Source organism: Rattus norvegicus, chromosome 5 (genome assembly GCF_021556685.1).
Source record: "Rattus norvegicus strain SHRSP/BbbUtx chromosome 5, alternate assembly SHRSP_T2T, whole genome shotgun sequence".
Taxonomy (NCBI): Eukaryota; Metazoa; Chordata; class Mammalia; order Rodentia; family Muridae; genus Rattus; species Rattus norvegicus.
The window spans coordinates 163,778,132-163,805,997 of record NC_141538.1 but is presented as its reverse complement, the minus strand read 5'-3'; the positions used below and the strand labels follow the sequence as shown (position 1 = coordinate 163,805,997).

Here is a 27,866-nt window from a genome sequence, read left to right as displayed (position 1 = left end):
TGCTTAATGTCACTCTGCTTTCAGATGATAATATATGATAGATGGCAAGAAGTGAGTACTGGAGAAGTACTGTGTGAGTTTAACAACACACTGAGGATAGGATGAAAATGGGAACATATTTTCAGTGTGTAAGGTTGGAGCACCATTAAGAGCCTACTTACTGCCCATGGCCACATTTCTCTCAGAAGCAGAAACCCGACGACGTGCCATACAGTGGTGGCTGCCTGTTATATTGTTCTTCAAGTACGGAAAGAATCATACTCCCAGCAACAAACACTGGGCTACTCTGCTGCCCTCTGTGCTCATGAGTCTGTATTCAGCTTGGCTAAGTCTCTGGAATTCCCTGTTTACAGCACAATGGTGATGAGTGGAGAATATTCTGAAGAGAGAGTGGGCAGTGTGCTTTGCCTCCATAGCTTTCACAGTGCCTGCATATGAACAGTGTAACAGTTCTGTTGCTAGCCAAGTCCATTCCACTTCGCAAGCCAGTTTTGTAAGGACGTAAGGACACAGTCATGCATTTTGTCCCATCCAGATTTCCATTCTTAAATAATTTATGGAATTCTAACATCTTAAACATCTAAGAATGTACATTCTGAAGAAGAAAAAACTCACTATTAAGATAGTCATCTTGAGACCCGGTGAGAGAGAGACCCAACCGCCTGGTCAGGTGGGCACTCCTGAGGCTGCAGAGCGGAAGAGACCACCAACACTGCTCACCCCTGCCCACATCCCTGGCCCAAGAGGAAACTGTATAAGGCCTCTGGGCTCCCGTGGGGGAGCGGCAGGACCCCTGCCAGAGACACTGCCGGACCCTGAAGGAAACAGACCGGATAAACAGTTCTCTGCACCCAAATCCCGTGGGAGGGAGAGCTAAACCTTCAGAGAGGCAGACAAGCCTGGGAAACCAGAAGAGACTGCTCCCTGCACACACATCTCGGACGCCAGAGGAAAAAGCCAAAGACCATCTGAAACCCTGGTGCACTGAAGCTCCCGGAAGGGGCGGCACAGGTCTTCCTGGTTGCTGCCGCTGCAGAGAGCCCCTGGGCAGCACCCCACGAGCAAACCTGAGCCTCGGGACCACAGGTAAGACCAAATTTTCTGCTGCAAGAAAACTGCCTGGTGAACTCAAGACACAGGCCCACAGGAACAGCTGAAGACCTGTAGAGAGGAAAAACTACACGCCCGAAAGCAGAACACTCTGTCCCCATAACTGACTGAAAGAGAGGAAAACAGGTCTACAGCACTCCTGACACACAGGCTTATAGGACAGTCTAGCCACTGTCAGAAATAGCAGAAAAAAGTAACACTAGAGATAATCTGATGGCGAGAGGCAAGCGCAGGAACCCAAGCAACAGAAACCAAGACTACATGCCATCATCGGAGCCCAATTCTCCCACCAAAACAAACATGGAATATCCAAACACACCAGAAAAGCAAGATCTAGTTTCAAAATCATATTTGATCATGATGCTGGAGGACTTCAAGAAAGACATGAACACACTTAGGGAAGCACAGGAAAACATTAATAAACAAGTAAAAGCCTACAGAGAGGAATCGCAAAAATCCCTGAAAGAATTCCAGGAAAACACAATCAAACAGTTGAAGGAATTAAAAATGGAAATAGAAGCAATCAAGAAAGAACACATGGAAACAACCCTGGATATAGAAAACCAAAAGAAGAGACAAGGAGCTGTAGATACAAGCTTCACCAACAGAATACAAGAGATGGAAGAGAGAATCTCAGGAGCAGAAGATTCCATAGAAATCATTGACTCAACTGTCAAAGATAATGTAAAGCGGAAAAAGCTACTGGTCCAAAACATACAGGAAATCCAGGACTCAATGAGAAGATCAAACCTAAGGATAATAGGTATAGAAGAGAGTGAAGACTCCCAGCTCAAAGGACCAGTAAATATCTTCAACAAAATCATAGAAGAAAACTTCCCTAACCTAAAAAAAAGAGATACCCATAGACATACAAGAAGCCTACAGAACTCCAAATAGATTGGACCAGAAAAGAAACACCTCCCGTCACATAATTGTCAAAACACCAAACGCACAAAATAAAGAAAGAATATTAAAAGCAGTAAGGGAAAAAGGTCAAGTAACAAATAAAGGGAGACCTATCAGAATCACACCAGACTTCTCGCCAGAAACTATGAAGGCCAGAAGATCCTGGACTGATGTTATACAGACCCTAAGAGAACACAAATGCCAGCCCAGGTTACTGTATCCAGCAAAACTCTCAATTAACATTGATGGAGAAACCAAGATATTCCATGACAAAACCAAATTTACACAATATCTTTCTACAAATCCAGCACTGCAACGAATAATAAATGGTAAAGCCCAACAGAAGGAGGCAAGCTATACCCTAGAAGAAGCAAGAAACTAATCGCCTTGGCAACAAAACAAAGAGAATGAAAGCACACAAACATAACCTCACATCCAAATATGAATATAAAGGGAAGCAATAATCACTATTCCTTAATATCTCTCAATATCAATGGCCTCAACTCCCCAATAAAAAGACATAGATTAACAAACTGGATACGCAACGAGGACCCTGCATTCTGCTGCCTACAGGAAACACACCTCAGAGACAAAGACAGACACTACCTCAGAGTGAAAGGCTGGAAAACAACTTTCCAAGCAAATGGTCAGAAGAAGCAAGCTGGAGTAGCCATTCTAATATCAAATAAAATCAATTTCCAACTAAAAGTCATCAAAAAAGATAAGGAAGGACACTTCATATTCATCAAAGGAAAAATCAACCAAGATGAACTCTCAATCCTAAATATCTATGCCCCAAATACAAGGGCACCTACATATGTAAAAGAAACCTTACTAAAGCTCAAAACACACATTGCACCTCACACAATAATAGTGGGAGATTTCAACACCCCACTCTCATCAATGGACAGATCATGGAAACAGAAATTAAACAGTGATGTAGACAGACTAAGAGAAGTCATGAGCCAAATGGACTTAACGGATATTTATAGAACATTCTATCCTAAAGCAAAAGGATATACCTTCTTCTCAGCTCCTCATGGTACTTTCTCCAAAATTGACCATATAATTGGTCAAAAAACGGGCCTCAACAGGTACAGAAAGATAGAAATAATCCCATGCGTGCTATCGGACCACCACGGCCTAAAACTGGTCTTCAATAACAATAAGGGAAGAATGCCCACATATACGTGGAAATTGAACAATGCTCTACTCAATGATAACCTGGTCAAGGAAGAAATAAAGAAAGAAATTAAAAACTTTTTAGAATTTAATGAAAATGAAGATACAACATACTCAAACTTATGGGACACAATGAAAGCTGTGCTAAGAGGAAAACTCATAGCGCTGAGTGCCTGCAGAAAGAAACAGGAAAGAGCATATGTCAGCAGCTTGACAGCACACCTAAAAGCTCTAGAACAAAAAGAAGCAAATACACCCAGGAGGAGTAGAAGGCAGGAAATAATCAAACTCAGAGCTGAAATCAACCAAGTAGAAACAAAAAGGACCATAGAAAGAATCAACAGAACCAAAAGTTGGTTCTTTGAGAAAATCAACAAGATAGATAAACCCTTATCCAGACTAACGAGAGGACACAGAGAGTGTGTCCAAATTAACAAAATCAGAAATGAAAAGGGAGACATAACTACAGATTCGGAGGAAATTCAAAAAATCATCAGATCTTACTATAAAAACCTATATTCAACAAAATTTGAAAATCTTCAGGAAATGGACAATTTCCTAGACAGATACCAGGTATCGAAGTTAAATCAGGAACAGATAAACCAGTTAAACAACCCCATAACTCCTAAGGAAATAGAAGCAGTCATTAAAGGTCTCCCAACCAAAAAGAGCCCAGGTCCAGACGGGTTTAGTGCAGAATTCTATCAAACCTTCATAGAAGACCTCATACCAATATTATCCAAACTATTCCACAAAATTGAAACAGATGGAGCCCTACCGAATTCCTTCTACGAAGCCACAATTACTCTTATACCTAAACCACACAAAGACACAACAAAGAAAGAGAACTTCAGACCAATTTCCCTTATGAATATCGACGCAAAAATACTCAATAAAATTCTGGCAAACCGAATTCAAGAGCACATCAAAACAATCATCCACCATGATCAAGTAGGCTTCATCCCAGGCATGCAGGGATGGTTTAATATACGGAAAACCATCAACGTGATCCATTATATAAACAAACTGAAAGAACAGAACCACATGATCATTTTATTAGATGCTGAGAAAGCATTTGACAAAACTCAACACCCCTTCATGATAAAAGTCCTGGAAAGAATAGGCATTCAAGGCCCATACCTAAACATGGTAAAAGCCATATACAGCAAACCAGTTGCTAACATTAAAATAAATGGAGAGAAACTTGAAGCAATCCCACTAAAATCAGGGACTAGACAAGGCTGCTCACTCTCTCCCTACTTATTCAATATAGTTCTTGAAGTTCTAGCCAGAGCAATCAGACAACAAAAGGAGATCAAAGGGATACAGATCGGAAAAGAAGAGGTCAAAATATCACTATTTGCAGATGACATGATAGTATATTTAAGTGATCCCAAAAGTTCCACCAGAGAACTACTAAAGCTGATAAACAACTTCAGCAAAGTGGCTGGGTATAAAATTAACTCAAATAAATCAGTTGCCTTCCTCTATACAAAAGAGAAACAAGCCGAGAAAGAAATTAGGGAAACGGCACCCTTCATAATAGACCCGAATAATATAAAGTACCTCGGTGTGACTTTAACCAAGCAAGTAAAAGATCTGTACAATAAGAACTTCAAGACACTGAGGAAAGAAATTGAAGAAGACCTCAGAAGATGGAAAGATCTCCCATGCTCATTGATTGGCAGGATTAATATAGTAAAAATGGCCATTTTACCAAAAGCAATCTACAGATTCAATGCTATCCCCATCAAAATACCAATCCAATTCTTCAAAGAGTAAGACAGAACAATTTGCAAATTCATCTGGAATAACAAAAAACCCAGGATAGCTAAAGCTATCCTCAACAATAAAAGGACTTCAGGGGGAATCACTATCCCTGAACTCAAGCAGTATTACAGAGCAATAGTGATAAAAACTGCATGGTATTGGTACAGAGACAGACAGATAGACCAATGGAATAGAATTGAAGACCCAGAAATGTACCCACACACCTATGGTCACTTGAGTTTTGACAAAGGAGCCAAAACCATCCAATGGAAAAAAGATAGCATTTTCAGCAAATGGTGCTGGTTCAACTGGAGGTCAACATGTAGAAGAATGCAGATCGATCCATGCTTATCACCCTGTACAAAGCTTAAGTCCAAGTGGATCAAGGACCTCCACATCAAACCAGCCACACTCAAACTAATAGAAGAAAAACTAGGGAAGCATCTGGAACACATGGGCACTGGAAAAAATTTCCTGAACAAAACACCAATGGCTTACGCTCTAAGATCAAGAATCGACAAATGGGATCTCATAAAACTGCAAAGCTTCTGTAAGGCAAAGGACACTGTGGTTAGGACAAAACGGCAACCAACAGATTGGGAAAAGATCTTTACCAATCCTACAACAGATAGAGGCCTTATATCCAAAATATACAAAGAACTCAAGAAGTTAGACCGCAGGGAAACAAATAACCCTATTAAAAAATGGGGTTCAGAGCTAAACAAAGAATTCACAGCTGAGGAATGCCGAATGGCTGAGAAACACCTAAAGAAATGTTCAACATCTTTAGTCATAAGGGAAATGCAAATCAAAACAACTCTGAGATTTCACCTCACACCAGTGCGATTGGCTAAGATCAAAAACTCAGGTGACAGCAGATGCTGGCGAGGATGTGGAGAAAGAGGAACACTCCTCCATTGTTGGTGGGATTGCAGACTGGTAAAACCATTCTGGAAATCAGTCTGGAGGTTCCTCAGAAAATTGGACATTGAACTGCCTGAGGATCCAGCTATACCTCTCTTGGGCATATACCCAAAAGATGCCTCAACATATAAAAGAGACACGTGCTCCACTATGTTCATCGCAGCCTTATTTATAATAGCCAGAAAATGGAAAGAACCCAGATGCCCTTCAACAGAGGAATGGATACAGAAAATGTGGTACATCTACACAATGGAATATTACTCAGCTATCAAAAACAACGAGTTTATGAAATTCGTAGGCAAATGGTTGGAACTGGAAAATATCATCCTGAGTGAGCTAACCCAATCACAGAAAGACATACATGGTATGCACTCATTGATAAGTGGCTATTAGCCCAAATGCTTGAATTACCCTAGATCCCTAGAACAAACGAAACTCAAGACGGATGATCAAAATGTGAATGCTTCACTCCTTCTTTAAATGAGGAAAAAGAATACCCTTGGCAGAGAAGGGAGAGGCAAAGATTAAAACAGAGACTGAAGGAACACCCATTCAGAGCCTGCCCCACATGTGGCCCATACATACACAGCCACCCAATTAGACAAGATGGATGAAGCAAAGAAGTGCAGACCGACAGGAGCCGGATGTAGATCGCTCCTGAGAGACACAGCCAGAATACAGCAAATACAGAGGCGAATGCCAGCAGCAAACCACTGAACTGAGAATAGGTCCCCTATTGAAGGAATCAGAGAAAGAACTGGAAGAGCTTGAAGGGGCTCGAGACCCCAAAAGTACAACAATGCCAAGCAACCAGAGCTTCCAGGGACTAAGCCACTACCTAAAGACTATATATGGACTGACCCTGGACTCTGACCCCATAGGTAGCAATGAATATCCTAGTAAGAGCACCAGTGGAAGGGGAAGCCCTGGGTCCTGCTAAGACTGAACCCCCAGTGAACTAGTCTATGGGGGGAGGGCGGCAATGGGGGGAGGGTTGGGAGGGGAACACCCATAAGGAAGGGGAGGGGGGAGGGGGATGTTTGCCCGGAAACTGGGAAAGGGAATAACACTCGAAATGTATATAAGAAATACTCAAGTTATTAATAATAAAAAAAAGATTGTCATCTTACTTTTATTTTTGAGTCCATTTATACAACCATCTTGAATCTGTAAATCTTTTAAGAAATGTCCTTTGTATAGTACATGAGGCAGATGTTCATACACAGTTTAGAAACACAAACATCCTGGAAATAGATTGGGAAGTAATGGAGAAAGATGAAAAAATTGCTACTCCAAGTGAAACATTATTTTAGAATATTTATACAAAATTCAGGAAGGCTCAGAAACTTAATTTCCTAGACAAAATTGTATATTACTATGAGCAAATCGATGACTTTACATATTTTGATCTTCATTTACAAAATAAGGATATTGTTCAGCTTGTGAGACACTAATGAGTATTGGAATTTGCTGAAAGAGGGCATCATTGACAGTAGAATATAACTACTAGTAGAAGCAGTAGAGGCCTTTTCTTTCAAATGATCATAGGTGATTTCTGTCAATTACTGCGTCAGGGAGAGATGTTGAAGCTCACACACTAGGCAATTATTAGGTGTCTAGAATATCCATAACACTCTGGAAATTGCAACCACTTGGAGAGTCTCTGTTGATTCCATGTTCACATATCCAATATATCCAGGCACACTGCTTGATGACTTAGAGATCATCATACCAAATATGCAAAGATTACCAATGTCATAGAAAATTTAAATTGTGCACAATGAAAACCCAGGTTACCATTTACCCCTCCCACATTATTATTTTTTCATTCACCATTCTTCATTATACACACACTTCTTGTCTATGGTACAGCAAGCATATTGTGAGGGTGGATAAAATATCTCCAGGTGTACTCATTGATGGAGTTATTGGGGAGAAAGCACAAACAACTTGAGAAAGTCTTGCCGTTTCTACTGAGATAGTAAAAAGGCTATTTACTTGCTACTTTGATGATTTAGAAAGAGGTGCTAAGTGCCAGAGAGTGTAGTTTCTGGCCTGTAACGAACACAGGAGGCGGGTCATCTACAGTGGCACAGTAATTTAGACTTAGATTAGTAAACATTTATCATGACACAGCAACCCTAAATATCTCTTAAGACAATGCCTTTCCACATATCCCATCAGAAAAAGTCATATTCTCAACTGACACTTTCTCCTCTGATTCTTCAAGAAGAACCAACCAGAAAGAAGACCCCCACCAAGGCTGGCTCCTAGCACTTACTCTTTTCAAGATTTTCTTCATGTACATATTATTTACTTTCTATTTAAGAATTAATATTAGAGCTATTATAATTTAGTACACTGTTTATGGCATTGATGCGGCCACAATTCTATTCATAACTCCATGTATGTTAATAGAAGTATTGAATAGTAGTTACAGTTGTTGTGTATTGTAAAATTAGGAAACTCCATGTTTCTAGATTTCTTTGTCGAAAACTATTTGGAGAATTCTTTAGACACTCTTCATTTTGTGGTACTAGCAATGTGGGCATTTTTTTTTTTATTGACATGAGTATTTCTTATATACATTTCGAGTGTTATTCCCTTTCCCGGTTTCCGGGCAAACATCACCCTAATCCCTCCCCCTCCCCTTCTTTATGGGTGTTCCCCTCCCCATCCTCCCCCCTTTGCCGCCCTCCCCCCAACAATCGAGTTCACTGGGGGTTCAGTCTTAGCAGGACCCAGGGCTTCCCCTTCCACTGGTGCTCTTACTAGGATATTCATTGCTACCTATGAGGTCAGAGTCCATGTATAGTCTTTAGGTAGTGGCTTAGTCCCTGGAAGCTCTGGTTGCTTGGCATTGTTGTAATTGGGGTCTCGAGCCCCTTCAAGCTCTTCCAGTTCTTTCTCTGATTCCTTCAACGGGGGTCCTATTCTCAGTTCAGTGGTTTGCTGCTGGCATTCGCCTCTGTATTTGCTGTATTCTGGCTGTGTCTCTCAGGAGCGATCTACATCCGGCTCCTGTCGGCCTGCACTTCTTTGCTTCATCCATCTTGTCTAATTGGGTGGCTGTATGTGTATGGGCCACATGTGGGGCAGGCTCTGAATGGGTGTTCCTTCAGTCTCTGTTTTAATCTTTGCCTCTCCCTTCCCTGCCAAGGGTATTCTTATTCCCCTTTTAAAGAAGGAGTGAAGCATTCACACTTTGATCATCTGTGTTGAGTTTCGTTTGTTCTAGGCATCTAGGGTAATTCAAGCATTTGGGCTAATAGCCACTTATCAATGAGTGCATACCATGTGTGTCTTTCTGTGATTGGGTTAGCTCACTCAGGATGACATTTTCCAGTTCCAACCATTTGCCTACGAATTTCATAAAGTCATTGTTTTTGATAGCTGAGTAATATTCCATTGTGTAGATGTACCACATTTTCTGTATCCATTCCTCTGTTGAAGGGGATCTGGGTTCTTTCCAGCTTCTGCCTATTATAAATAAGGCTGCGATGAACATAGTGGAGCACGTGTCTTTTTTATATGTTGGGGCATCTTTTGGGTATATGTCCAAGAGAGGTATAGCTGGATGGTCAGGCAGTTCAATGTCCAATTTTCTGCTGAAGCTCCAGACTGATTTCCAGAATGGTTGTACCAGTCTGCAATCCCACCAACAATGGAGGAGTGTTCCTCTTTCTGCGCATCCTCGCCAGCATCTGCTGTCATCTGAGTTGTTGATCTTAGCCATTCTCACTGGTGTGAGGTGAAATCTCAGTATTGTTTGATTTGCATTTCCCTTATGACTAAAGATGTTGAACATTTCTTTAGGTGTTTCTCAGCCATTTGGCATTCCTCAGCTGTGAATTCTTTGTTTAGCTCTGAGCCCCATTTTTTAATAGGGTTATTTGTCTCCCTGCGGTCTAACTTCTTGAGTTCTTTGTATATTTTGGATATAAGGCCTCTATCTGTTGTAGGATTGGTAAAGATCTTTTCCCAATCTGTTGGATACCATTTTGTCCTAACCACAGTGTCCTTTGCCTTACAGAAGCTTTGCAGTTTTATGAGATCCCATTTGTTGATTCTTGATCTTAGAGCATAAGCCATTGGTGTTTTGTTCAGGAAATTTTTTCCAGTGCCCATGTGTTCCAGATGCTTCCCTAGTTTTTCTTCTATTAGTTTGAGTGTATCTGGTTTGATGTGGAGGTCCTTGATCCACTTGGACTTAAGCTTTGTACAGGGTGATAAGCATGGATCGATCTGCATTCTTCTACATGATGACCTCCAGTTGAATCAGCACCATTTGCTGAAAATGCTGTCTTTTTTCCATTTGATGGTTTTGGCTTCTTTGTCAAAAATCAACTCTCATAGGTTTGTGGGTTCATTTCTGGGTCTTCAGTTCTGTTCCACTGGTCTATCTGTCTCTGTACCAATACCATGCAGTTTTTATCACTATTGCTCTGTAATACTGCTTTAGTTCAGGGATAGTGATTCCCCCTGAAGTCCTTTTATTGTTGAGGATAGTTGTAGCTATCCTGGGTTTTTGTTATTCCAGATGAATTTGCAAATTGTTCTGTCTAACTCTTTGAAGAATTGGATTGGTATTTTGATTGGGATTGCATTGAATATCTAGATCGCTTTTGGTAAAATGGCCATTTTTACTATATTAATTCTACCAATCCATGATCATTGGAGATCTTTCCATCTTCTGAGGTCTTCTTCAATTTCTTTCTTCAGAGTCATGAAGTTCTTATTGTACAAATCTTTTACTTGCTTTGTTAAAGTCACACCGAGGTACTTTATATTATTTGGGTCTATTATGAAGGGTGTCATTTCCCTAATTTCTTTCTCGGCTTGTTTCTCTTTTGTGTAGAGGAAGGCTACTGATTTATTTGAGTTAATTTTATACCCAGCCACTTTGCTGAAGTTGTTTATCAGCTTTAGTAGTTCTCTGGTGGAACTTTTGGGATCACTTAAATATACTATCATATGATCTGCAAATAGTGATATTTTGACTTCTTTTCCGATCTGAATCCCCTTAACCTCCTTTTGTTGTCTGATTGCTCTGGCTAGAACTTCAAGAACTATATTGAATAAGTAGGGAGAGAGTGGGCAGCCTTGTCTAGTCCCTGATTTTAGTGGGATTGCTTCAAGTTTCTCTCCATTTAGTTTAATGGTAGCAACTGGTTTGCTGTATATGGCTTTTACTATGTTTAGGTATGGGCCTTGAATTCCAATACTTTCCAGGACTTTTATCATGAAGTGGTGTTGAATTTTGTCAAATGCTTTCTCAGCATCTAATGAAATGATCATGTGGTTTTGTTCTTTCAGTTTGTTTATATAATGGATCACGTTGATGGTTTTCCGTATATTAAACCATCCCTGCATGCCAGGGATGAAGCCTACTTGATCATGGTGGATGATTGTTTTGATGTGCTCTTGGATTCGGTTTGCCAGAATTTTATTGAGTATTTTTGCGTCGATATTCATAAGGGAAATTGGTCTGAAGTTCTCTTTCTTTGTTGTGTCTTTGTGTGGTTCAGGTATAAGAGTAATTGTGGCTTCATAGAAGTAATTCGGTAGTGCTCCATCTGTTTCAATTTTGTGGAATAGTTTGGATAATATTGGTATGAGGTCTTCTATGAAGGTTTGATAGAATTCTGCACTAAAGCCGTCTGGACCTGGGCTCTTTTTGGTTGGGAGACCTTTAATGACTGCTCCTATTTCCTTAGGAGTTATGGGGTTGTTTAACTGGTTTATCTGTTTCTGATTTAACTTCGGTACCTGGTATCTGTCTAGGTATTTGTCCATTTCCTGCAGATTTTCAAGTTTTGTTGAATATAGTCTTTTATAGTAAGATCTGATGATTTTTTGAATTTCCTCTGATTCTGTAGTTATCTCTCCCTTTTCATTTCTGATTTTGTTAACTTGGACACACTCTCTGTGTTCTCTGTTTAATCTGGCTAAGGGTTTATCTATCCTGTTGATTTTCTCAAAGTACAAACTTTTGGCTCTGTCGATTCTTTCTATGGTCCTTCTTGTTTCTACTTGGTTGATTTCAGCTCTGAGTTTGATTATTTCCTGCCTTCTACTCCTCCAGGGTGTATTTGCTTCTTTTTGTTCTAGAGCTTTTAGGTGTGCTGTCAAGCTGCTGACATATGCTCTTTCCTGTTTCTTTCTGCAGGCACTCAGCGCTATGAGTTTTCCTCTTAGCACAGCTTTCATTGTGTCCCATAAGTTTGGGTATGTTGTACCTTCATTTTCATTAAATTCTAAAAAGTCTTTAATTTCTTTCTTCATTTCTTCCTTGACCAGGTTATCATTGAGTAGAGCATTGTTCAATTTCCATGTCTACGTGGGCATTCTTCCCTTATTATTATTGAAGACCAGCTTTAGGCCGTGGTGGTCTGATAGCACGCATGGGATTATTTCTATCTTTCTGTACCTGTTGAGGCCCGTTTTTTGACCAATTATATGGTCAATTTTGGAGAAAGTACCATGAGGAGCTGAGAAGAAGGTATATCCTTTTCCTTTATGATAGAATGTTCTATAAATATCTGTTAAGTCCATTTGGCTCATGACTTCTCTTAGTCTGTCTACGTCTTTGTTTAATTTCTGTTTCCATGATCTGTCCATTGATGAGAGTGGGGTGTTGAAATCTCCTACTATTATTGTGTGAGGTGCGATGTGTGTTTTGAGTTTTAGTAAGGTTTCTTTTACGTATGTAGGTGCCCTTGTATTTGGGGCATAGATATTTAGGATTGAGAGTTCATCTTGGTGAATTTTTCCTTTGATGAATATAAAGTGTCTTTCCTTATCTTTTTTGATGACTTTTAGTTGAAAATTGATTTTATTTGATATTAGAATGGCTACTCCAGCTTGCTTCTTCTGACCATTTGCTTGGAAAGTTGTTTTCCAGCCTTTCACTCTGAGGTAGTGTCTGTCTTTGTCTCTGAGGTGTGTTTCATGTAGGCAGCAGAATGCAGGGTCCTCGTTTCGTATCTAGTTTGTTAATCTATATCTTTTAATTGGGGAGTTGAGGCCAATGATGTTGAGAGATATTAAGAAATAGTGATTATTGCTTCCTGTTATATTCATATTTGGATATGAGGTTATGTTTGTGTGCTTTTCTTCTCTTTGTTTTGTTTCCAAGACGATTACTTTCTTGCTTCTTCTAGGGCATAGCTTGCCTCCTTATGTTGGGCTTTACCATTTATTATCCTTTGTAGTGCTGGATTTGTAGAAAGATATTGTGTAAATTTGGTTTTGTCATGGAATATCTTGGTTTTTCCATCTATGTTAATTGAGAATTTTGCAGGATACAGTAACCGGGGATGGCATTTGTGTTCTCTTAGGTTCTGTATGACATCTGTGCAGGATCTTCTGGCTTTCATGGTTTCTGGCGAAAAGTCTGGTGTGATTCTGATAGGTCTGCCTTTATATGTTACTTGACCTTTTTCCCTTACTGCTTTTAATATTCTTTCTTTATTTTGTGCGTTTGGTGTTTTGATTATTATGTCACGGGAGGTGTTTCTTTTCTGGTCCGATCTATTTGGAGTTCTGTAGGCTTCTTGTATGCCTATGGGTATATCTTTTTTTAGGTAAGGGAAGTTTTCTTCTATGATTTTGTTGATATTTACTGGTCCTTCAAGCTGGGAGTCTTCACTCTCTTCTATACCTATTATCCTTAGGTTTGATCTTCTCATTGAGTCCTGGATTTCCTGTATGTTTTGGACCAGTAGCTTTTTCCTCTTTACATTATCTTTGACAGTTGAGTCGATGATTTCTATGGAATCCTCTGTTCCTGAGATTCTCTCTTCCATCTCTTGTATTCTGTTGGTGAAGCTCATATCTACAGCTCCTTGTCTCTTCTTTTTGTTTTCTATATCCAGGGTTGTTTCCATGTGTTCTTTCTTGATTGCTTCTATTTCCATTTTTAATTCGTTCAAATGTTTGACTGTGTTTTCCTGGAATTCTTTCAGGGATTTTTGTGACTCCTCTCTATGGGCTTCTACTTGTTTATTTATGTTTTTCTGGAATTCTTTCAGGGATTTTTGTGATTCCTCTGTGTAGGCTTCTACTTGTTCTCTAAGGGAGTTCCTCACGCCTTTCTTGAAGTCCTCCAGCATCATGATCAAATATGGTTTTGAAACTAGATCTTGCTTTTCTGGTGTGTTTGGATATTCCGTGTTTGCTTTCGTGGAAGAATTGGGCTCCAATGATGCCGTGTAGTCTTGGTTTCTGTTGCTTGGGTTCCTGCGCATGCCTCTCGCCATCAGATTATCTGTAGTGTTACTTTGTTCTGCTATTTCTGACAGTGGCTAGACTGTCCTATAAGCCTGTGTGTCAGGAGTGATGTAGACCTGTGTTCCTGTTTTCTTTCAGCCAGTTATGGGGACAGAGTGTTCTGCTTTCGGGCGTGTAGTTTTTCCTCTCTACAGGTCTTCAGCTGTTCCTGTGGGCCTGTGTCTTGAGTTCACCAGGCAGGTCACTTGCAGCAGAAAAGTTCGTCTTACCTGTGGTCCCGAGGCTAAAGTTTGCTCGTGGGGTGTTGCTTACGAGCTCTCTGTGGCGGCAGCAACCAGGAATATCTGCGCCGCCCTTTCCAGGAGCTTCCGTGCACCAGGGTTCCAGATGGCATTTGGTGTTTTCCTCTGGCGTCAGAGATGTGTCCAGAGTGCAGTCTCTTCTGGTTTCCCAGGCGTCTCTGCCTCCTGAAGGTTTAGTTCTCCTTCCCACGGGATTTGGGTGCAGAGAACTGTTTATCCGGTCTGTTCCTTCAGGTTATGGCGGTGTCTCAGACGCAGTGGATCTGCTGCTTCTGGGCCCTCCTCTACAGGGACCCAGAGGCCATATACAGTTTCCTCTTGGGCCAGGGATGTGAGCAGGGGTGGGCAGTGTTTGTGGTCTCTTCCGCTCTGCAGCCTCAGGAGTGCCCACCTGACCAGGCAGTGAGGTCTCTCTCCCACGGGGTTTGGAGCAGAGAGCTGCTGCGGGCAGGAATCTGCAGGTTTGGGACTCCCCACCCCCACCCCGCTAAATACTGGAAGTGCCTGATCCTAGAGGAATTTTGCCTCTGTGTGTCCAGAGTTCACCAGGCAGGTCACTTGCAGCCGAAAAGTTGGTCTTACCTGTGGTCCAGAGGCTCAAGTTTGCTTGTGGGGTGCTGCCTTCGAGCTCTCCACGGCGTCAGCAACCAGGAAGATCTGCGCCACCCTTTCCGGGAGCTTCAGTGCACCAGGGTTCCAGATGGTGTTCGGTGTTTTCCTCTGGCGTCAGAGATGTGTGCAGAGTGCAGTCTCTTCTGGTTTCCCAGGCGTGTCTGCCTCTCTGAAGGTTTAGTTCTCCCTCCCACAGGATTTGGGTGCAGAGAACTGTTTATCCGGTCTGTCCCTTCAGGTTCTGGCGGTGTCTCAGACGCAGTATATCTGCTGCTCCTGGGCCCTTCTCTATGGGGACCCAATGTGGGCATTCTTACATGTCATGGTTCTATTCTGTGTAAGTGAATGTCTTTCTTTGTCATGTGTATCTTTTCAATTGAAGTTATTCACATTAAGACACAATATCAGCTCTTCCTCTTCTCCTAGTACCCATAACTGAATTCATTACCCCATTTCCCTTAACAGCAGAAGTCCCTGTCTATTGGATGTAATTAGTTAAGATCTTTTCTTCACCTATTGGTATCCTGAAGGTGGTGTTTTTTGACTTACAGAAGGTTTTCACATTCACAAGGTTCCATTTATTAATTCTTGACCTTAGTGCCAGAGCCATTGGTGTTCTGTTTTGGAAGGTGTCTCCTCCTGTTCCAGTAGGTTGAACTGTTCCCCATTTCTGTTTTCTTAGATTTTGTCTTGATTTGTAAAGAGGTCTTTGATCCATTTGGATCATAGTTTTGAGTATTTTGCATGGTGATAGATATTTTCATTCTTCTTCATGAAGACATCAGTTACACCAACTGCATTTGTATAAGATCCTTTCCCCTTTCCATTGTAAGGTTTTAGCTTCTTTTTCAACAAATCAAGTATTCATTGATACATGGGCTTACATTTGTATCTACAGTTGTATTCAATTGAACAACTTTTCTGTTTGTATACCAATAAAAGCAAATTTTTATTACTATTTCAGCAGTATTGTTTAAAGTCATTGATATTGATAACACCGGAAGTTCTTTATGGTTCACGATCATTTTATCTATCCTGTGTTTTATTTATTTATTTTCATTTTCTATATGAGGTGGAGGTTTTATTCTTTTAAGATATGTGAAGAATTGTGTGGAATTTTGATGGAAATTGCACTGAACATGTAGATTGCTTTTTGGCAAGATGGACGTTTTTAATATGATAATCCTCCAGGTACATGATCAAGGGAAGTGTTTCCCTCTTCTGATATCTTCCCAGGTTTTTTTGTTCTTTTTGCAAATGTTGAAGTTCGTTTTTTTTTGTTTTTTTGTTTTTTTTTCTTCTGGAGCTGAGAACCAAACCTTGACTTGCTAGGCAAACACTCTACCACTGAGCTAAATCCCCAACAACAAATGTTGAAGTTCTTGTCAGACAAGTTTTCACTTGCTTGGTGAGAGATTAATGAAGGTGTTTCATTTTGTTTGTGGCTATTGTGAAGGGTTCTGTTTCCATAATTTCTTTCTCACCCTGTTTGTTGAATTTGTAGAGGAGAGTTATTGATTTCTTCAAGTCAATTGTGTATCCAGCCACTTAGCTAAATTGTTTATCGACTGTACTTTTCTGGTAGAAATTTTAAGCTCATTTATATATACTCTCATGTCATTTGTAAATCATGGTATTTTGACTTCTTCCTTTCCAACTTTTATCGCCTTGATCTCCTTTAGTTGCCTTATGCTTGAGCTAGAATTTCTAGTACTATTTGAAGAGATATGGGGAGAGAGGGCAGCCTTGCTTTGTCCATGATTTTTGTATAAATATTTTAAGTTTCTCTCCATTTAATTTGATATTGGATATTGGCTTGCAGTATGTTTCCAATATTTTCTTTAGGTATGCCCCCTGTATCCCTTTTCTCGCCAAGAGTTATCATAAGGGGGTTTAGAGTTTGCCAAATATGTTTTTAGCATCTGGTGAGATTTGTTTTTCTTTTAAAAGTCTTTTTATTGAAAATATTTTTCTTTTCCTTTTTGTTTTTTAATTAGATTTATTTTATGCATTTACATTTCAAATATTATCACCTTTTCCATTTTCCCTTTAAAAACCGCCCATATCCCATACCCCATGCCCCTTCTTTAATGAGTGAGTTCTGCCACCCAACCGCCCACCCCTTCCTACCTCCCTGCCCTGAGATTCATCTACATTGGGGGGTTCAACTTTGGCCCGACCAAGGGCTTCTCCGTTTGGTTCCCAACAAGGACATCCTCTGGCACATATGCAGCTGGAGCCATGCTTGTGTCCATGGTAGACTTTGGATAGTGGTTTAGTCCTTGGGAAAACTGGTTGGTTGGTATTGTTTTTCTTATGAGCTTGCAAACCCCTTCAGCTCCTTAAGTTCTTTCTGTAACTCCTCCAGTGGGGACCCTGTTTTCAATCCTAAGGTTGGCTACTAGCATATGCCTCTGTATTTGTCATGTTCTGGCAGAAACTCTCAGGAGACTGCTAAATCAGGGTCCTGATGATATAATGGCTACTGTAGCTTGATTCTTTGGACCATTTGCTTAAAAACTTGTTTTCCAGGCTTTTATTGTGAGATACTGTGTTTTTGTCTCTGAGGGAGGTGTTTTTCCTGTACGCAGCAAAATGCTGGGTCCTCTTTATGTATCTAGTCTATTAGTTTTTCTTTTTATTGGGGAATTGAGTCCCCAATTAATGATGTTAAGAGGTATTAAGGAATAATGTTTTCCTGTTATTTTTGTTGTTAGTTGTACAATTATATTTGTGTGTCTCTTTTCATTTGGGTTGGGAACAAGGAGATTACTTTCAATGCTTTCAGCTCTTTATATTTTTGGTTGTGAGCCTAGGCTTTAACGACTGATCCATCTAAGAACAGCAATGCCAACCAACCTGAGCTTCCAGGGACTAAACCAGTACCAGAAGACTATACATGGACTAACCCAGGCCTCCAACTGCATATGTGGCAGAGAATAGCCTTGTTGAATTACCAGTGGAAGGGGAAGCCCTTCGTCCTGCCAAGGTTGGACCCCCATTGCCAGGCAAGGTGAGGGAGGAGGTAAGAGTGATACATGGGGGAACACCCATATTAGGGAGGGGGAGAGGATAGGGTCTTATTGACAGGCAACTAGGAAAGGGAATAACATTTGAAATGTAAGTGAAAAAATATATCTGATAAAACATTTAAAAAAGCAACAACAACAAAAAAAGATTACTTCCTTGCTTTTTTCACAGTATCCTTTCCCTCCTTGTGTTGGAGACTTCAATTTTTTCCTTTGTCTAGGACTGGATTTGTGGAAAGCTAATGTGTAAATTTGGTGTTTGTCATAGAATATCTTGGCTTCTCCATCTATGTTAATTGAGAGCTCTGCTGCATATAGTAGCCTGGGCTGCCATTTTTGTTCCCTTCATGACTTGACTTTTTGCTATCTGCTCACGGTCTTCTGGCTTTCATAGTCTCTTGTCAATATCTGGTGTAATTCTGATAGGTCTGCCCTTATATGTTAATGAACTGTTTTCCCTTACTGTTTTTAATATTTTTCTTTGTTTTGTGCATTTAGTATTTTGACAATTGTTTGATAGGAAGAATTTCTTTTCTCATCCAATCTATTCAGAGTTCTGTAGGCTTATTGTATGTTTGTGGGCATCTCTTTCTTTATGTTAGGGAAGTTTCCTTCTATAATTTTATTGAAGGTAGTTACTGATCCTTTAATTGGGACTCTTCGCTCTCTTCTATACCTATTATCCTTATGTTTGATCTTCTTGTGTTCTGGATTTTCCAAATATTTTCTGATAGGAGCTTTTTGCATTTTACAATTTCTGTGACAGTTGTGCTAATGTTTTCTATGGTATATTCTGCCTCTGATATTATTTGTTCCCTTTCCTATATTCTGTTGCTGATGCTTGTGTCTATGACTCCTGATCTGTTTCCTAGGATTTCTATCTCCAGGGTTGTCTCCCTTTGTGATTTATTTATTGTTTCTATTTCCAATTTTAGATCCTGTATATTTTTGTTCCATTCCTTTACATGTTTGGCTGTTTTCCTGTAATTCTGTAAGGGATTTCTGTGTTTTCTCTTTAAGGCCTTCCAAATATTTACTGCTTCATGAAATTGCATGTTATCCTTGTGCAGAGGCCATGTTAATTTTCTCTGTATACTTCCAATTTTAGGATATGTGCTACTGGAGCGAGCACTAATTTAACTTTTTATTAGGAGCTTGACTGGTTTCATGGCCAGATTCTGAAACTCAGGGGTTATAGTTTTTTAACTTTCACTCCTGTAAGAGATCTCTTTCCCGTAAATAAATGGCTATATCAACCATGTATGGCCTCAATTTTCTCCCCAGACCTTCAGATCCTATATGTTTTATTCATTTCACTGTTTATTTTGTTTTTTTTTTTGTTTTTAATTTTTGGTAAAGTCCCAACTCCTTGAAATTGGATGTCTACTTCTTTTTTTTAATTTAATGTATATTTTTATTTACATTTAAAATGTTACTCCCTTTCCCAGTTTCCCTTCCATAGTCCCTTTATCCCATTCCCCTCCCTTCTGTTATGGGTGTTCCCCCTCCCCAACAACCCCACCTTCCTACCTCTACACCTGGATGTTCCTGTATAGCGTGTTTGGGGTAGGTGGTCCAGCCTTAGCAGGATCAAGGATCAAGGTCTTTTCCTCTCATTGGTGCCCAACAATGCCATTCTCTGCTACTTATGCAGCTGGAGCCATGGGTCTGTCTGTGTGTAGACTTTGGATAATGGTTTAGTCCCTGGGACCTCTGGTTGCTTAGTGTTGTTGTTCTTATGGGGCTGCAAGCTCCTTCAACTCCTTCAATTCTTTCTCTAATTCCTCCAATTGGGACCCTCTTCTCAGTACAGTGGTTTGCTGCTAGCATTTGCCTTTGTATTTCTCACGTTCTGGCTGAACCTCTCAGGAGACAGCTATATCAGTCTGCTGTCAGCATGCACTTCTTGGTTTCATCAATAATGTTTAGTTTTTTTGTTTTTGGTTTTTTTTTTTTTTGGCATTATATATATGGGCTGGATCCCCAGGTGGGACAGTCTGTGAATGATCATTCCTTCTTGTCTCCGTACTCTCTCTTATGAATATTTTGCCCCTTTTATGGAGGACTTAAGCAATCATACATTGTGTTTCCTTCTTCTTTAGCTTCATGTGGTTTATGGATTGTATGTTTGGTAATTGGAGCTTTTCCAATTCCTGAATTCTCGTGGTGATGCTTACTACCATACCTTTTGTTCTCTTTCCTAGGTTTTCCATTTCTAGCATTGCTGCAGTTACATTTCTTTATTGCTTCCATTTCACTTTCAGGCCTTGGGCAGTTTCTTCATAGGCTTCTCCTGTTTGTGTTTTTCCTTACATCTTGATATTTATTTGGGTCATCTTTAATGTGGCTATCTGTTTGAATGTATTTTCCTGTGCTGAATGACAGGAGACCAGTATAGCTATCCCTGAGAGGCTCTGCCAGAACCTGAAAAATACTGCTGCAGATATACACAGCCAAATATTGGACCAAACATTGTAACCCCAATGGTGAAGTTAGGACAAGGACCTAGAGCTGTTGGAGTTTACAAGCTCAAAGGCATAACAATAGTATCAGCCAAACAGACCCCCCCCCTTTCAGGGCTTAAACCACCAATCAAAGACTACAAAGGGGGTACCCTTGGTTCCAGCTGGATGTGTAGCAGAGGATTGCTTTATATGGTATCACATGCAAAGGAGCCCCTTGGTCCTTAGGAAGTTTGATGATCCAGGATAGAAGAACAATAGGCCATTGAGTTAAGAGTGGGTGGATGGGAGGTGGAGCACCGCATACGGGGAGGGGCAAGGGAGAAATGTATAGGGGGCTTATGGAGGTAAAACTTGGAAGGGGGATAACATTTGAAATGTAAATAAACAAAACTACCAATAGAAAACTAAATACATCTGAGGAAAGGCTTAATTTCTTTCCTTGACTAATCTTAGATGCATTATTAATGACTATTATGTTTAATGTATTCACATATGCAGAATCAGTAAACTGTGGAAGTAATTTTTTTGCGTGCCAGCCTTATGTAGGAAAGAATAAAAGTCACCACAATGAAAAACATGAAGCTCTGCCGTCTCACATGTATCCGTGGGCTCAGAACCCTGTAATTTAAGGATAGACACCCTGGTCTGTGCTTCTGTTTCTGAGCTCTCTCTCTCTCTCTCATGCTTAGCTGGAATCCATTTTAACTTGCCATAATCATCACAATCGTTTTTGAATGTGAGGATTCTCCTGAGAATCGTAGAACTCATTAGAATCATGAAAAGTGTTGATTTCTTAGCTATTTTCTCTAAAGAGACTTGGGTAATTCTGGAGTCTCCCCCAGCATATGCAGATGTGGACGGGTGTACATAATGAATTATTGACATCAATTTAGAAACTATCTGTGAACAAATTGCTAAAGAATGCAGTGTATACTGTAGTTCTATTTCTATCTTCCTTCACATTTTTCCTTTTTTGACAAAAATCTAGACAGGTTTCCAAAGGAATTTCTCTTTTTCACCTCACCCTTCAAGCAATAAGTAATATTGTGCCTTAACCTAACATCATTTTAATTCTTCATTTTCTTTGACTGAGGCATCCAGCTCCTCTAACTTTTCTTCACGTCTGATAATTTGTCTCCCAGTGCTTCTCTATGCATTATTATTATTATTATTCCTACTGCATTTTCCTTTCAGGGTCTTATGTTTGTTGTTTCTAACCTCCTATTGAACTTAACTTTCATATCCTATGTTGCTGTCCTCATTTCTTTCAGCTTTCATTTCTTTCATTTCATCTGCTATTATTTTCTGACTCACAAGTCATTTTGTTCATGTCCTCTTTGAGTCCATTTCCCGGGTTTACAAGCTTTGACTCTGGGTGTTCAATTCATTATCTTGGATATCATGTAAATCACCTTCATTAGGAAGCTCATATAAGGTTTCTGGATTCACCCAAGGGCATTTTAATTGCATCTTAGTTTTTTGGGGGTATTTGTTCTGAACATCAGAATTCAGAGGGATTGCTATCTTTTCTGTATCTTTAGCCCAGTGGACTAGACTAACAATGTGAGAAGTTAGGCAAACGACCTTGGATGTAAATGGGTCAGAACCCAAGTGCAGTGTCCTACTACATCCACCTCTGGTCTAGACTGGCAGCAAGCTTGATGCGAAGCTGTGCAGAGTAGGTCCTGCGCTCCTGACAGCTGCAGTTGTGTGGAAGGCAGCCTGCAACACGGTTGGGGGAGTGGTTCCGATCGGGAGCGTGGGCACACCTGCCTGATCGGATGAGATTAAGAAAAATACAAAATAAAAAGAATAGAAAAATTAGGTAAACAAGCAAGCAAAAATCCAAACAGATTTAAAAAAATATCTATGAAGAATTTGGACGGGAAATGATTAAGATGCTCCGAAGTAGGTGGGCTTAGAAGAATTAAGTAAGAGGAAGCTGCTACATATTGAGCGTGCCCAGAAGGAGTTACTCTGAGAAACCCCCAGAAGTGACAGGAAGTTCTGCACTTCCAGCAGATTCTTTGAGAATCTAGCCATTCTAGTGTTCAGGGAGTCCTGTTGGGAGAGTAGTCCTGAGTCCTGGAGGTACCTGAAAACTTCCTTAAGCCCAGTTGCCGCGCAGGCTTCCTGGGACATTCATCAGCTGGTCCTGTCACCTGCCAGATCAGAGGAGCTGCTGCGACCAGGAAACAGGCAGGAGCGGAGCAGCTGTGTGGCACGGGGGTGCATTTTCTGCCTCCACTCTTATAATTCTGTCGTGGATATCTTAGCATTGTCAGGAAGCATGAGATACTGTGAACTGGAGTTTAAGGTGATGCTTTAACTAATTCTGTGGCCGCCAGAATGTTTTTATGAAGTAACACCGTAGATCCTTGGCTGCATCTGTAGTTTGTACAGCAGGGTTTTCATCAAAAAGCCTTAGTAAAGTTCTTTGGGTTTAAATTCATGCATGCTTCCTTTTTTTTTTCTACATCTTTATTAACTTGGGTATTTCTTATTTACATTTCAATTGTTATTCCCTGTCCCGGTTTCCAGGCCAACATCCCCCTAACCCATCCCACTCCCCTTATATATGTGTGTTCCCCTCCCCACCCTCCCCCCATTACCACTCTACCACAAAAATCCTGTTCACTGGGGATTCAATCTTGGCAGGACCAAGGGCTTCCCCTTCCACTGGCACTCTTACTAGGCTATTCATTGCTGTCTATGCAGTTGGAGCCCAGGGTCAGTCCATGTATATAGTCTTTGGGTAGTGGCTTAGAGCCTGGAAGCTCTGGTTGGTTGGTATGTTTCATATGGGGTCTCAAGCCCCTTCAAGCTCTTTCACACCTTTCTCTGAATGCTTCAACTGGGGTCCAGTTCTCAGTTCAGTGGTTTGCTGCTGGCATTCTCCTATGTATTTATCAAATTCTGGCTGTGTCTCTCAGGGGAGATCTACATCAAGTTCCTGTCAGCCAGCACTTCTTTGCTTCATCCATCTTATCTAGTTTGGTGGCTGTATATGTATGGGTCACATGTGGGGCAGGCTCTGAATGGGCATTCCTTCAGTCTCTGTTCTAAACTTTGCCTCCCTATCCCCTTCCAACGTATTCTTGGTTCCCTTTTAAAGAAGGAGTGAAGCATCTGGATTTTGATCTTCCTTCTTGAGTTTCATGTGTTCTGTGCATCTAGGGTAATTCGAGCATTTGGGCTAATATCCACTTATCAAAGAGTACATACCATGTGCGTTTTTCTGTGATTGGGTTACCTCACTCAGGATGATATTTTCCAGTTCCACCCATTTGCCTATGAATTTCATAAAGTCATTGTTTTTGATATTACAGTAGTAATTCATTGTGTAGATGTACCATATTTTCTGTATACATTCCTCTGTGGAAGGTCATCTGGGTCTTTCCAGCTTCTGGCTATTATAAATAAGTCTGCTATGAACATAGTGGAGCATGGGTCTTTGTTATATGTTGGTGTATCTTTTGGGTATATGGCCAAGAGAGGTAGAGCTGGGTCCTGAGGTAGTTAAATGACCAATTTTCTGAGGAACCTCCAGACTGAATTCCAGAATGGTTGTACCAGTCTGCAATCCCATCAACAATGAAGGAGTGTTCCTCTTTCTCCACATCCTTGCCGGCATCTGCTGGCCCAGGAGTTTTTGAACTTAGCCATTCTCACTGGTGTGAGGTGGAATCTTAGGGTTCTTTTGATTTTCATTTCCCTTATGACTAAAGATGTTGAACATTTGTTTAGGTGCTTCCTCAGCTGTGAATTCTTTGTTTTCCTCTGAACCCCATTTTTATAGGGTTATTTGTCTCCCTGCAGTCTAACTTCATGAGTTCTTTGTATATTTTGGACATAAGCCCTCTATCAGTTGTAGGATTGGTAAAGATCTTTTCCCAATCTGTTGGTTGCCCTTTTGTTCTAACAACAGTGTCTTTTGCCTTACAGAAGCTTTGTAGTTTTATGAGATCCCATTTGTTGATTCTTTATCATAGAGCATAAGCCATTGGTGGTTTGTTCAGGAAATTTTCTCCAGTGGCCATGTTTTTGAGATGCTTCCCCACTTTTTCTTCTATTAGTTTGAGTGTATCTGGTTTGATGTGGAGGTCCTTGATCCAGTTGAACTTAAGCTTCGTACAGGGTGATAAGAATGGATCAATCTGCATTCTTCTATATGCTGACCTCCAGTTGAACCAGCACCATTTACTGAAAATGCTGTATTATTTTCCATTGGATGGTTTTGCCTCCATTGTCACAAATCAAATGACCATAGGTGTGTGGGTTCATTTCTGGGTCTTCAATTCAATTCCACTGGTCTATGCCTCTCTCTATACCAAAACCATAGATTTTTATCACTACTGCTCTGTAATACTGCTTGAGTTCAGGGATAGTGATTCCCCCAGAAGTTCTTTTATTGTTGAGGATAGTTTTAGCTATCGTGGGTTTTTTGTTATTCCAGATGAATTTGCAAATTGTTCTGTCTAACTCAATGAAGAATTGGATTGGAATTTTCATGGGGATTGCATTGAACCTGTAGAACGTTTTTTGTAAAATGGCCATTTTTACTATATTAATCCTGCCAATCCATGAGCATGGGAGATCTTTCCATCTTCTGAGGTCTTCTTCAATTTCTTTCTTCAGAGGCTTCAAGTTCTTATCATACAGATCTTTCACTTGCTTGGTTAAAGACACAGCAAGGTACTTTAAATTATTTGGGACTATTATGAAGGGTGTCGTTCACCTAATTTCTTTCTTGGCCTGTTTCTCTTTTGTGTAGAGGAAGGCTACTGATTTATTTGAGTTAATTTTATACCCAGCCTCTTTGCTGAAGGTGTTTATCAGGTTTAGTAGTTCTATGGTAGAACTTTTTGGATCACTTAAATATACAATCATATCATCTGCAAATAGTGATATTTTGACTTCTTCCTTTCCAATCTGTATCCCGTTGATCTCCCTTTTTTGTCTGATTGCTCTGGTTAGGACTTCGAGAACTATATTGGAATAAGTAGGGAGAGAGTGAGCAACCTTGTCTAGTCAATGATTTTAGTGGGATTGCTTCAAGTCTCTCTCCATTTAGTTTAATATAAGCTAATGGTTTGCAGTATATGACTATACTATGTTCAAGTATGGGCCTTGAATTCCTGTTCCTTCCAGGACTTTTATCATGAAGGGGTGTTGAATTTTGTCAAATGCTTTCTCAGCATCTAATTCAATGATCATGTGGTTTTTATATTTCAATTTGTTTATATAGTGGATTATGTTGATGGTTTTCTTATATTAAACCATACTGCGTCCCTGGAATGAAGCCTACTTGATCATGATTGATGATTGTTTTGATGCGCTCTTGGATTCAGTTTGCAAGAATTTTATTGAGTATCTTTGCGTCGATATTCCTAAGGAAAATTGGTCTGAAGTTCTCTTTCTTTGTTGGGTCTTTCTGTTGTTTAGGTATAAGAGTAATTGTGGCTTCATAGAAGGAATTCGGTAACGCACCATCTGTTTTAATTTTGTAGAATATTTTGGATAGTATTGGTATGAGGTCTTCTATGAAGGTCTGATAGAATTCTGCACTGAACCCATCTGGACCTGGGCTCTCTTTGGTTGGGAGACTTTTAATGAGTGCTTCTATTTCTTTAGGAGTTATGGGGTTGTTTAAATGGTTTATCTGTTCCTGATTTAACTTCTGTACCTTGTATCTCTCTAGGAAATTGTCCATTTCCTCCAGATTTTCAAGTTTTGTTGAATATAGATTGTGTAGTTGGATCTGATGATTTTTTGAATTTCCTCTGATTCTGTTGTTATGTCTCCGTTTTCATTTCTGATTTTGTTAATTTGGACACACTCTCTGTGTTCTCTGTTTAGTCTGGGTAAGGGTTTATCTCTCTTGTGGATTTTCTCAAAGAACCAGCTTTAGGTTCTGTTGATACTTTGTATAGTCCTTTTTGTTTCTACTTGGTCGATTTCTGCTCTGAGTTTGATTATTTCCTGCCTTCTACTCCTCCTGGGTGTATTTGCTTCTTTTTGTTCTAGAGTTTTTAGGTGTGCTGTCAAGCTGCTGATATGTGCTCTCTTCTGTTTCTTTCTGCAGGCACTCAGAGCTATGACTTTCCCGCTTAGCACAGCTTTCATTGTGTCCCATACATTTTCATTAAATTCTAAGAAGTCTTTTATTTCTTTCTTTATTTCTTCCTTGACAAGGTTATGGTTGAGTAGAGCATTGTTCAACTTCAATGTATATGTGGGCAGTCTTTCATTATTGTTATTGAAGACCAGCTTTAACCTGTGGCAGTCTGCTAGGATACATGGGATTATTTCTATCTGTTGAGGCCTGTTTTATGACAAATTATGTGGTCAATTTTGGAGAAAGTACCATGAGGTGATAAGAAGAAGGTATATCCAATTTTTTTTAGGGTAGAATGTTCTATAAATATCTGTTAAATCCATTTGGTTCATGACTTCTCTTAGTCTGTCTATGTCTCTGTTTAATTTCTATTTCCATGATCTGTCCAGTTATGAGGGTGGTGTGTTGAAATCTCCTACTATTATTGTGTGAGGTGCAATGTGTGCTTTGACCTGTAGTAAGGTTTCTTTTATGTAATAGGTTCCCTTGTATTTGGAGCATAGATATTTAGGATTGAGAGTTCATCTTGGTTGATTTTTCCTTTGATGACTATAAAGTGTCCTTCCTTATCTTTTTTGATGACTTTTGGTTGAAAATCAATTTTATTCGATATTAGAATGGCTACTCCAGCTTGCTTCATCAGACCATTTGCTTGGAAAGTTGTTTTCCAGTCTTTTAATCTAAGGTAGTGTTTGTCTTTGTGTCTGAGGTGTGTTTCCTGTAGGCAGCAAAATGTTAGGTCCTCATTGCCTGCCCAGTTTGTTAATCTGTGTCTTTTTATTTGGGAATTGAGTCCACTGATGTTGAGAGATATTAAGGAATAGTGATTGTTGCTTCCTGTTATATTCGTGTTTGGATGTGACATTATGTTTGTTCTTGTCTTCTCTTTGTTTTGTTGCAAAATGATTAGTTTCTTCCTTTTTCTAGGGTGTGCCTTGCCTCCTTTTGTTGGGCGTTACCATTTATAATCCTTTGTAGGGCTGGATTTGTAGACAGATATTGTGTAAATTTGGTTTTGCATGGAATATCTTGGTTTCTCCATCTATATTAATTGAGAGTTTTGCTGGATACAGTAACCTGGGCTGGCATTTGTGTTCTCTTAGGGTCTGTATGACATCTGTCCAAGATATTCTGTCTTTCATAGTCTCTGTTGAGAAGTCTGGTGCAATTCTGATAGGTCTGCCTTTATATGTTACTTGACCTTTTTCCCTTACTG

General features: G+C 40.0%; 1 protein-coding gene and 1 non-coding gene across 3 annotated transcripts in view; one reads left to right on the top strand and one right to left on the bottom strand.

Moving 5' to 3' along the window:
- Rex2l4 (reduced expression 2 like 4) overlaps positions 1-27,866 on the top strand; it is a 751,000-nt gene that overhangs the window by 390,065 nt on the left and 333,069 nt on the right. The window lies entirely within an intron of this gene.
- On the bottom strand, positions 19,093-19,199 carry LOC120103207 (U6 spliceosomal RNA). The gene has a single exon (XR_015621648.1). It is a non-coding gene; the product is annotated as a U6 spliceosomal RNA (small nuclear RNA).